This window comes from Eschscholzia californica, unplaced genomic scaffold, assembly GCF_041429995.1.
Source record: "Eschscholzia californica isolate CP2 unplaced genomic scaffold, dmEscCali1.0.p SCAF_5, whole genome shotgun sequence".
Classification (NCBI taxonomy): domain Eukaryota; kingdom Viridiplantae; phylum Streptophyta; class Magnoliopsida; order Ranunculales; family Papaveraceae; genus Eschscholzia; species Eschscholzia californica.
In genome coordinates, this window is record NW_028238472.1 from 24,950,502 (window position 1) to 24,959,804 (window position 9,303).

A 9,303-nucleotide genomic window follows, 5' to 3' on the forward strand; every position below is an offset into this window, starting at 1 on the left:
GTATAAGTGAATGAATTCACCTTCAAGTAAAAAAATAATAGTGAGTAAGTCACAAACAAGCAGGGCAATAACACACACATGCATGCACCTCATCTAGTAACAACTACAAGAAAACACACAAACAAGTACAACAAAAACAAACTCCGACCTACATCACAAGCGCTTATAGAATGACAAACACCAAACATAAAAAACCACAACCGCAAGCAGAAAGAAAAACACAAGCAAAAATAGAAACAGAAAGAGATACAAAAACACAAATACAAAAACAAACACAAACACAAACATAAAACACAAACACAAGCACAAAAACAAGTACAAGCACAACCATAAGCCTAAACACAGACACACAAACACAAACACAACCACAACCACACACACCCACCCACACACACACACACACACAAAAACACAAACACAAACACAAACAAAAACACAAACACAAACACAAAGACAAGTCACAAACACAAGCAAAACCAAACACAAGCAAAAGCAAAAGCGAACACAAACACAAACACATGCACATGCACACCTACAAACATAGCACAAACACAAGCAAACACAACTAAAAACTCAAACCCAATAAAATAATACACAAAAAGAGTCAAACAAAAACAAAAACAATCCGAATAAACTAACACTTTACAAATCAAGTTGATACTAGAACTTAGAGTGTAGTCTAGCCTTCCTGAGTTACTGTTCCCAGTCCCCAGATATTTATTTTATCACAAACCTCTAAGGGTTTAGTCTAGTTTACCATAGTCAATAATTCAAACTACATTATGTCCTTATGGCTTCTCCTCTTTTGCAGCACATCTAAAGTTTAACATAAAATCGATACAGTGATTCGAGCATACCTAAGCTTGCGTTGACTTTTCTTCCTCACACTTTGCATTGCAGACATGAAATGAGGTTATCATACTTATGTGAAGATTAAATTCGAGAAGACATCGTTAAAAGGCAGTGATACTTATCAGTTCCCCCCATCACCAAGATATCGGAACAAGTTTAAACGACTCATAACATTCAACAACTACACATATAAGCTACCAAAGATCAGAGTCCCCGAAATGAAATTTCACAACCATATAAGTGCTATTGGGATCTACAAGACAGATTGATTATCAATATTAAAAAAATATGATCGAAGGCGAAGAATCAACCATGCTAACAAGTAAGAAGGGTATGCACTATTAACTTCACTTAGGTGTAACGTGTATAAGGAACTAGTAACAACTCCATCTCCTGGCATTAATAAACTAAAACCGAGACAAATTAAGAAAATTTACCCTAATTACACAACAACTCCATCTCCATCTCCTTTACACCTCTAACCGAGTAGTCTTGATCAATGAGCCACAGTTCTGCGAGTTTCTGGTAAACGTCGGGTACATGAGGCTACAATGTTACATTAGTAAGGGAATAAATATTATGGGAGCATTTCCACAAGTCACACTTACATACATAACTCACTTAAAAGAAGTGGCAGGAACGATATCTGAAATCCGTTATAATCCCACGTAGAAACTAGTGAAAATATAAACAACACCACTAATGAAACATGACAAGAGAATACGAAATAGAAATAAAAAAATTCATAACAACCAGTTAACCACAATTTACCTTTCCTTTAATACACCATTTTTCAAAAATCCACCTTCGTAGAAGCACCAAGCAGCAGTGATCCATATTCACCGAAAGGGCTTTTAGAAACTAGGTGTTCTCCACTTGAATGAACCGATCCCTAAGAAATTGTTCCATCTTGCACCTGAATAACTTGTGACATACCATTTTCCCTTCAAAAGTTCCTGTGTTAAGTATGTGTGGATGTTACAGTGAGCTATACCTAAAAGAATGTCATTAATGCATAAAGGGAACTATACCCTGGTAAATTAAGGAATTTATCATCCTCCCGATTTCTCCTGTCATTATTGACACAAACTACAACCATACATAAATTTAAGACTTCGTTGTCTGTCTACATTCCCCTTTTTTACTTCCTCTCTCTCTCTCTTTCCATGGCTATACCCATAAATACACATGTGTACATATGTATATACATTGTATATATATGTACATATATACACATGTGTATATGATTAGGTAATTTAGTAAATACATTGTATATTTGCATGGTTTTAATTGCTAGTAGGTTACGTATTTACAAGAGTTGAATCACTCGGCGTAAACTATGGGCAAGTAAGGAACAATCTAACATCTCCAAGTCAAGGTTTTTCAAATCATGGAAACAAAAACACACTTACAAACTTTTCGTGTAAGATTTCGACCGAAATCTCACAAAATTTTGCTTTCTTCATCATTTTCTTTTTTATTTCTTCATCAAATCTTCTTGATTTCTTCTTCATAGGTTCAAGTTTCAGATTTTATGGGTGGGTTTAGGGTGAAGAAGAAGAGAAGAAAGAGATTAGGGTTTAGTAGAAGAAGAAGGAGAGAGAGGCGCGACTGTTGGAAAAAAAATTAGGGTTTTGGTTTTAAAAAGTTATAAAGTTAAAAGCACCCCTCAAAAGTTATCTGGCACCCGTTCTTTCACTGTCCCAATGTCCTGAAGGTGTGCCAGAAACTATTTTGAAGGGTTCCTTAAGAAATTGTTTAGGGGTGACCTCAAAAGCACCCCTAAACAATTTCTTAAGTGAATATAGCCCTACAGTCTAACAGAATAGGTTAAAAACAATTAGATTTAATCCCAAACTAACTATTTTACTACAGATGAGCCCCTGAAGTAAGTGTTTTGGGATTTTTAGAGGTGAATAATTTAATTGAGCCCCTAAATTATCTCAATTTACCCCCTAAACTAACTACTTTATTGCAGATTAGCCTCTAACATAAGTGTTTTAGGTTTATCAGAGGTGAATAATTACATTTAGCCTCTAAATTAACTACTTTAATGCATATTAGGCTTCTAAGATACTAACCTTTCATATTAAAGAGATGTTAATAAGGCTACTAACATTTCCACAAATTTGTAAAGTTTCTACATAGACCGAAACATTCCCACTTTTGGACTCACCGAAGTTTCCACCGAAACCGAAGTTTCATTCCTTGCTTTCCGGTAAACGTCGAGTACGTAAATGTCAGGTCAGTAAGAGAATAAACAGAGAGCATTTCACCAAGTTACACTTACATAAATAACTCACTTAAGGCAGGACAAAAGTCTGAAATCCATTATAATCCCACATAGCAACTATTGCTGGTGAAAATATAAACAACACCACCAGTGAAACATGGCAAGAGAATACGAAATAGAAAAAAATGCATAACAACCACAATTTACCTTTCTTTCAGTACACCATTGTTAAGAAAACCACCTTCGTAGGAGCACCAAGCAGCAAGGATTCATATTCACCAAACGGGCTTTCAGAAACTAGATCTTCTCTTCTTGAATGAACAAATCCCTAAGAAATCGTTCCACCTCGTACCTGAATACCTTGTGACACCATTTTCCCTTCAGATGTTTCTGTGTTTAAGTATGTGTGGATGTTACAGTGAGCTATACTTAAACGAATGTCATTAATGCACAAAGGGAACTATAACCAAGTAACGTAAGGAATTTATCATCCTCCCAAATTCTTCTTTCATTATTAACATTAAAACTACAACCATACATAAATTTAAGACTTCGGTGTCTCTCTACATTCCCTTCTTTACTTCCTCTCTCTCTCTCTCTCTCTCTCTCTCTCTCTCTCTCTCTCTCTCTCTTTCCATGGCTATACCCATATATGCATAGATGTACATATATATATATATACACGTGTGTTTGTGTGTGTGTATCTAACTAGGTTATTTAGTAAAATTACATTGTGCGTCTAATTAGGTAACTTAGTAAAAATACATTGTATGGTTTTAATTGTTACTTGTTAGTAGGTTTTGTATTTACAAGAGTTGAATCACTAGCCATAAACTATGGGCAAGTAAGGAACAATCTAACATCTCCAAGTCAAGTTTTTGGTCTCTTGAGCTCTCTAAATATTAACAAGATAAGAATAATTGATTCAAATTAACAAAACGTGTAGTTGTTAAGATGGTGAATTGTGACATAATAACATTGAGGATTGCATTAGCGTATTTGAAGTGCATTCATTTATCATTATAAGTTTAATTTGAAATGTCTTTTCTATCTCAGTTGTCTTCTTTAATGTTCAATTAATTCTACCATGTTTTGTATTTTATTTAAAATGTTTTGTTTGGTTTAGCAACATGTAGAGGATTACTGTAGCATTGTAGAAGATGAAAGCTCACAATTCATTCTCAATAGGGCCTCTCTCAATGATACTTTTATATTGTTCTAATCTTTGTTACTTTTGGTTTCTTCGTAGAAATTACAAATCAATTCCAATAAGGCTCCAAAGAAAAATCTTTTACAGGAGTATTCAAATAGTTGTAAATGCACCTTATCGAAGTAAATGCTCACCAAATCGCGGTGCCGGAGGCACAAGCTATAACCTAGTATAAATTTATGATATTAAGGACGTTACCAGAATAACCTTGCTTTGGTACATTGTATTGGGTTTGTCTATAAAACATCATACTATCTAAACTTTTAAAGTAACTAAAATACTTTTCTTCTTTCTATAACATATACGAAGTGAACAATGCCTTGCAAACCTAATTAAAAGGGAGAAATCAAACCAATGAATCTATAACAGAAAACCAATGAAAAAAAATCCCTCATATACAATAAATACATATACAAATTTTTCGTGGGTTGTGCACAATAGATCCCGAACCTAATTAAACCAAATTAAAATGGGAAAGTAAACCCAATGGATCTATTGTGCAAAACCCATGAAAAATTCATCATGCAATCAAGAAGATATCGAAAAAATTGCGTAAAAAGGAAATAACAATAAATAAAGACAAGTACAAATGTAATAATAACAAGAAGCCGAGGACACAGTCAACCACAAGATAAAGTAAATCTAGGAGCATACCTGGTAAGAAAGCATTACTTTCATGAATCCAATTTCGATACATTAAGTCACAGCTCTTATGAGAAATGACAATCAAAAACAACATAAATGCAGACCAAGAAAAATAAACAGACTTTATGCCTGTGCCCATCCTAATTAGTAATATTTAAATAATTGACTACATGGTAGTTAAAATGTTTCAAGCTTAAAAGGAGGATGGGAAGAGCATCCTTACTGGATACCACTTAGTTACCAAGATTATTATCACAAATTGATGTCTTTGCAAATCGGAAAGTAAGATCTGCAAAAAAATATAAATAACACATACCCACAAGTTTTAAAGTAAGGATAAGAAGATAATTCCATCAAAGTATGCTTAAAGTTGTATCGCAGCTATCGCTTCATTACTTTACAATGAAGTTGTTGCTGTTGATCAAGATATTCCACTAGCAATGCAACAAAAGTTCACTGGTGCTTGCATCTCAGTAAGCTGCCTGTTACACCACATCAAATGTAAGAGAAATAGCATTTCCAATATCCATGTTGGCATGCATATATTATTAATGTATATATTAATGTTCAGCATATCTCTCTTTTGAACAAGAGCAACAAAATATGGTATGGTAAGGGAGAGGGGAATAAGCTACATATTCGACAAACTTCACAGTGTTGCAAGAATAGCCTCCCAATTCCAAGTGAAGACTCGAAAATATCATACACATCTCTAAGGGTTGTGCGTATCTCACGAGCAGAAAACATTATATAATTTTTTAACAAAAAATAATAAAATTGATCAAATGTAACTAATGAGAGAACAAAAAAATAGTAACGGATGATTACATACTAGAAAGATGGTTGCAGCCTCAGAAAGCAGTAACCAACGGTCTTAACGTTTAAACTTCGAGGTTCCATAGATTATCAATTTCATAACTTAGTCTTTTTCAATAAGATTTCCGTCTATAGTGTTTAAGAGTGCATCTTATATCCTTGCACCAATTTTTTTTTTCTTTTGGAAGTTCTTGAGTTTAAGCATGTATGAATGTTACACTATACTGTACTGAGAAATACGTCATTAGCCCATAACAAAACTTATACATACCTATAAAACACAGAATTCACCTTTCCTCAAGCAACCAACATGGTACACTAAAAAGGAAAAGAGTAAGAAATAAATAATATCTGCAGTTACTAACAAACAAAATAGTAAAGAAGCTTAACTAATCACAGAGCCAACTGTTCGCTCTGCAAATTTGATAGTGAGCTAAAGTCATGGCAGCTGAAGACAAAATGACATTAATTAAAGGCAAAAACATGCAGACTAAGAAAAATAACCAAAGATTCTCTAACAAGATATCACCTAATTTACCATGAATATTTTCACAAAGATGTTACTGGGATTTGCACATCAAAATGTAAAGTATGCAAAAAAAATTAAAATGTCCATCTTAAAACTTACAGATGTAATTGAAGATATCTCACTTCAGTTTATTCGTCTCTCACTCTTCCTTCATTTTCTTGAATGTTTGCATGCCCGCCTTAACCTATCACTACTCTCTTATTCTGATCTGCACACCCGTGGGAAGTTATGGTCCCAATCCCCGATAGTGGCCCCTTCCTTCAATAACAATGACTGAAAGCCCTTGCTACTGCTACTTCTCCCCGACTCTCCTACTCGGATGTGCACATTTGTAGTGCCACATACATATATATAACATATTTCCCTGACCAACAAATCTGCCCACAGTTTAAAGTTTACCAACAAGCATCAGGCACTTGACAAGAGATTACCTTTCCTTTAATATGCTCCTTCAGACATACAAGTTGATAACAGCTTTCTCACATTCGCAGGGTAGGATTTTGAAGAAGTCGTCCTAGCTAGCATCTGAAAAAGCCTACAAGATAAAAGATTCTCAGCCACACTAATTTCACACTAACCTATTGAATATAACTCTTCAAATAACAGAAGCGCACACAGGTGTAGAAGATTCCGGATTATGTGCCTTCAGATTTTCATACTAACCTATTGAATATGATCTGTACTTGCGACATCTTTACCTATTTATTTAGCGTCTACCAATACCATTAAAAGGGACAAAATACATGTGATAACCAAAAAAAGAACCTTATCATATGCCAGTCTGACTTTTCAATCCTCCTACGAAGCAAGAGAAATGTGAAAATAATAGTTCCTAGCAATTTGAAAAGCAAGTGCAACAACTCCGCTGTGGTGTGCCATTACTTGGCGAAGCCACACAAGCAAGTCCTTAGTACCAACAAACTTCCACCCATGTTATCCCTGGAAAAGATCAAATTTAAGGTTTTCAAGATGCTCAAACATCATTTGTGACCGGAAATAAAAAATGACAACCATAAAAATATTCGGATTCCTTCATTTGAACATCCAATTGTTGTCGAGCATAAGTCAGGAACCAACAACAACCAAAGGAAGCAAACCATAATTACTAATCTGACTCATACCATAATAGCAGAATTAGCAAATATCAAGTTACACCAGATCATGGTATGCATCTTATCTTGTAATGAAACTGATTATTCAAGCATATAAAGAAATCAACCATAAGAACATGGTAGACATGCCTCTTTTCAAAACTTGCTCCTTCAAACTCGGGTTCCTTCTATTAAAAAGTACTATAAGAAAATCAAATTGATTAATTAAGCATATAAGAAAGTCAACCAACCATAGGGACACTGTAGAAATGCCTCTTTTTGGAACATAGACCTTCAAATCCATTTCCTTGTAATGAGAAGTACTATTTTAGTAAAGGACATTAATAATATGAGCAGTGTAGACTTAACAAACCCATAAAATTTTCTCAATTGCAGACTGGGTCGAATAGAAACCAAGAGATTTATGTTTTTTTATCTACCAGTACCTATTAGTTAAACGGAAAGCTCTAAATGGAGATGAGATGAGAAACAATGTTTCCACCTGAATAGCACGAGAAGGATATTGTGAGAGGCGGTTTAGGTGACTTGTGGCGGTTTGTCCAATGGCGGTTTATGGAGCCAATTTGTGGCAGTTTCTAATTGTGGCAGTTTCTAATTGTGAATTGGATTCACAAATTGGACCCGGCTTATATTATTATAAATAGGGGGTTAAGGGCCAATGTATAAATCACCAACACAACTACTCAACAACTCTTCTTTAGAGAGCTAGAGAGAGAGCAAGAGTGAGAGAAATTTTTCATAGTTTTTGAGCGGTGTTAAATTTCTCGGTCGTCGAAGATATAGTATAGAAGGTTATTACTATACGGTACCATCTTGGGACGAACTTGCGGGTTGTGTGAGTCGTCTTCATCTATCCTTCAATAAAGATTTCTTGTTCGCCCGAGGACGTAGGCTTTAAAGCCGAACCTCGTAAATTCTGTTTGCATATTTAGATTTTGACTTAGCTTTTCGATTAATCTTCATAATCGGATCAATTTCTAGGTAGGTTCGATAGCTTCCGCGACTTTTATTTATAACAATTGGTACCAGAGCCTTGTTGAGATTGAACGAAGAGAAGATGGGATCGAGAAGTGGTACGGTCAAAACAGGGAAATATGAGATAGAGAAGTTCAATGGGAAAAACGATTTTTCTTATTGGCGGATGCAGATGAAGAATCTGTTAATCTCGCAGAAATTACACAAGACGTTGACGGGAAAGAAACCAGGAGATATGTCAGATAAGGATTGGGAAGAGTTAGATCTCGAAGCACGGGCTACCATTATGTTGTGTCTTGAGAGGGACGTGGCGTTCCTAGTAGACGAAGAAACAACGGCGGCGGGTGTGTGGTTAAAGCTGGAAAGCAGTTTCATGACGAAAACTTTAACGAATCGGGTCTACTTAAAATCCAAATTATTCACATGTAGAATGGAAGAGGGTTCTTCTATTCAGGAATATGTGAATAGGTTTGACAGGATTATCTCAGATTTGAAGGATATTGATGTTAAAGTTGAGGATGAGGACCAAACCCTCATATTGTTACTTTCATTACCTAAATCCTATGAAAACCTTGTTCTAACTTTGATGCTTGTTGGTGATAGTCTAAGCATGGAAGAGACGAGAAATTCGCTATTAGCGGATGACCTTCGTAAGGTTGCTACTAGCAGTATGGCGTCGGGTGGAGTAGACAAGGATCAAGCACAAGGGTTGTTTGTAACGAGGGGGAGGATTAATGAAAGGGGAAAGGGAAAGGGCGGGAAATCTAGATCCAAATCTAGAGGCTCTTTCAAGAAAACGTGCTTTAGTTGTGGTGAGCTTGGCCACTTTAAAGCGACTTGTCCAAAGAGAAAGTTGAAGCAAAAGAACGAAGACTACAAGGGGAAACAAGAGATGCAAGAGGCGGGATATGTGTCAGAAGAGGCGGACGAA

General features: G+C 35.5%; 1 long non-coding RNA gene across 3 annotated transcripts; it reads right to left on the reverse strand.

Moving 5' to 3' along the window:
- Nucleotides 1-4,946: 4,946 nt before the first annotated feature.
- On the reverse strand, nucleotides 4,947-7,483 carry LOC147537940 (uncharacterized). 3 transcript variants are annotated; one of them, XR_015225469.1, is made up of 5 exons: nucleotides 7,051-7,483; nucleotides 6,717-6,820; nucleotides 6,385-6,662; nucleotides 6,028-6,204; nucleotides 4,947-5,422 (listed from the first exon to the last, which is right to left on the reverse strand). It is a non-coding gene; the product is annotated as an uncharacterized LOC147537940 (long non-coding RNA). The 3 variants fall into 3 exon arrangements; XR_015225470.1 differs by lacking the exon at nucleotides 4,947-5,422 and having other exon boundaries at nucleotides 5,433-6,204; nucleotides 6,385-6,649; XR_015225468.1 differs by lacking the exon at nucleotides 4,947-5,422 and having other exon boundaries at nucleotides 5,433-6,204.
- Between the last annotated feature and the right edge of the window lie 1,820 nt (nucleotides 7,484-9,303).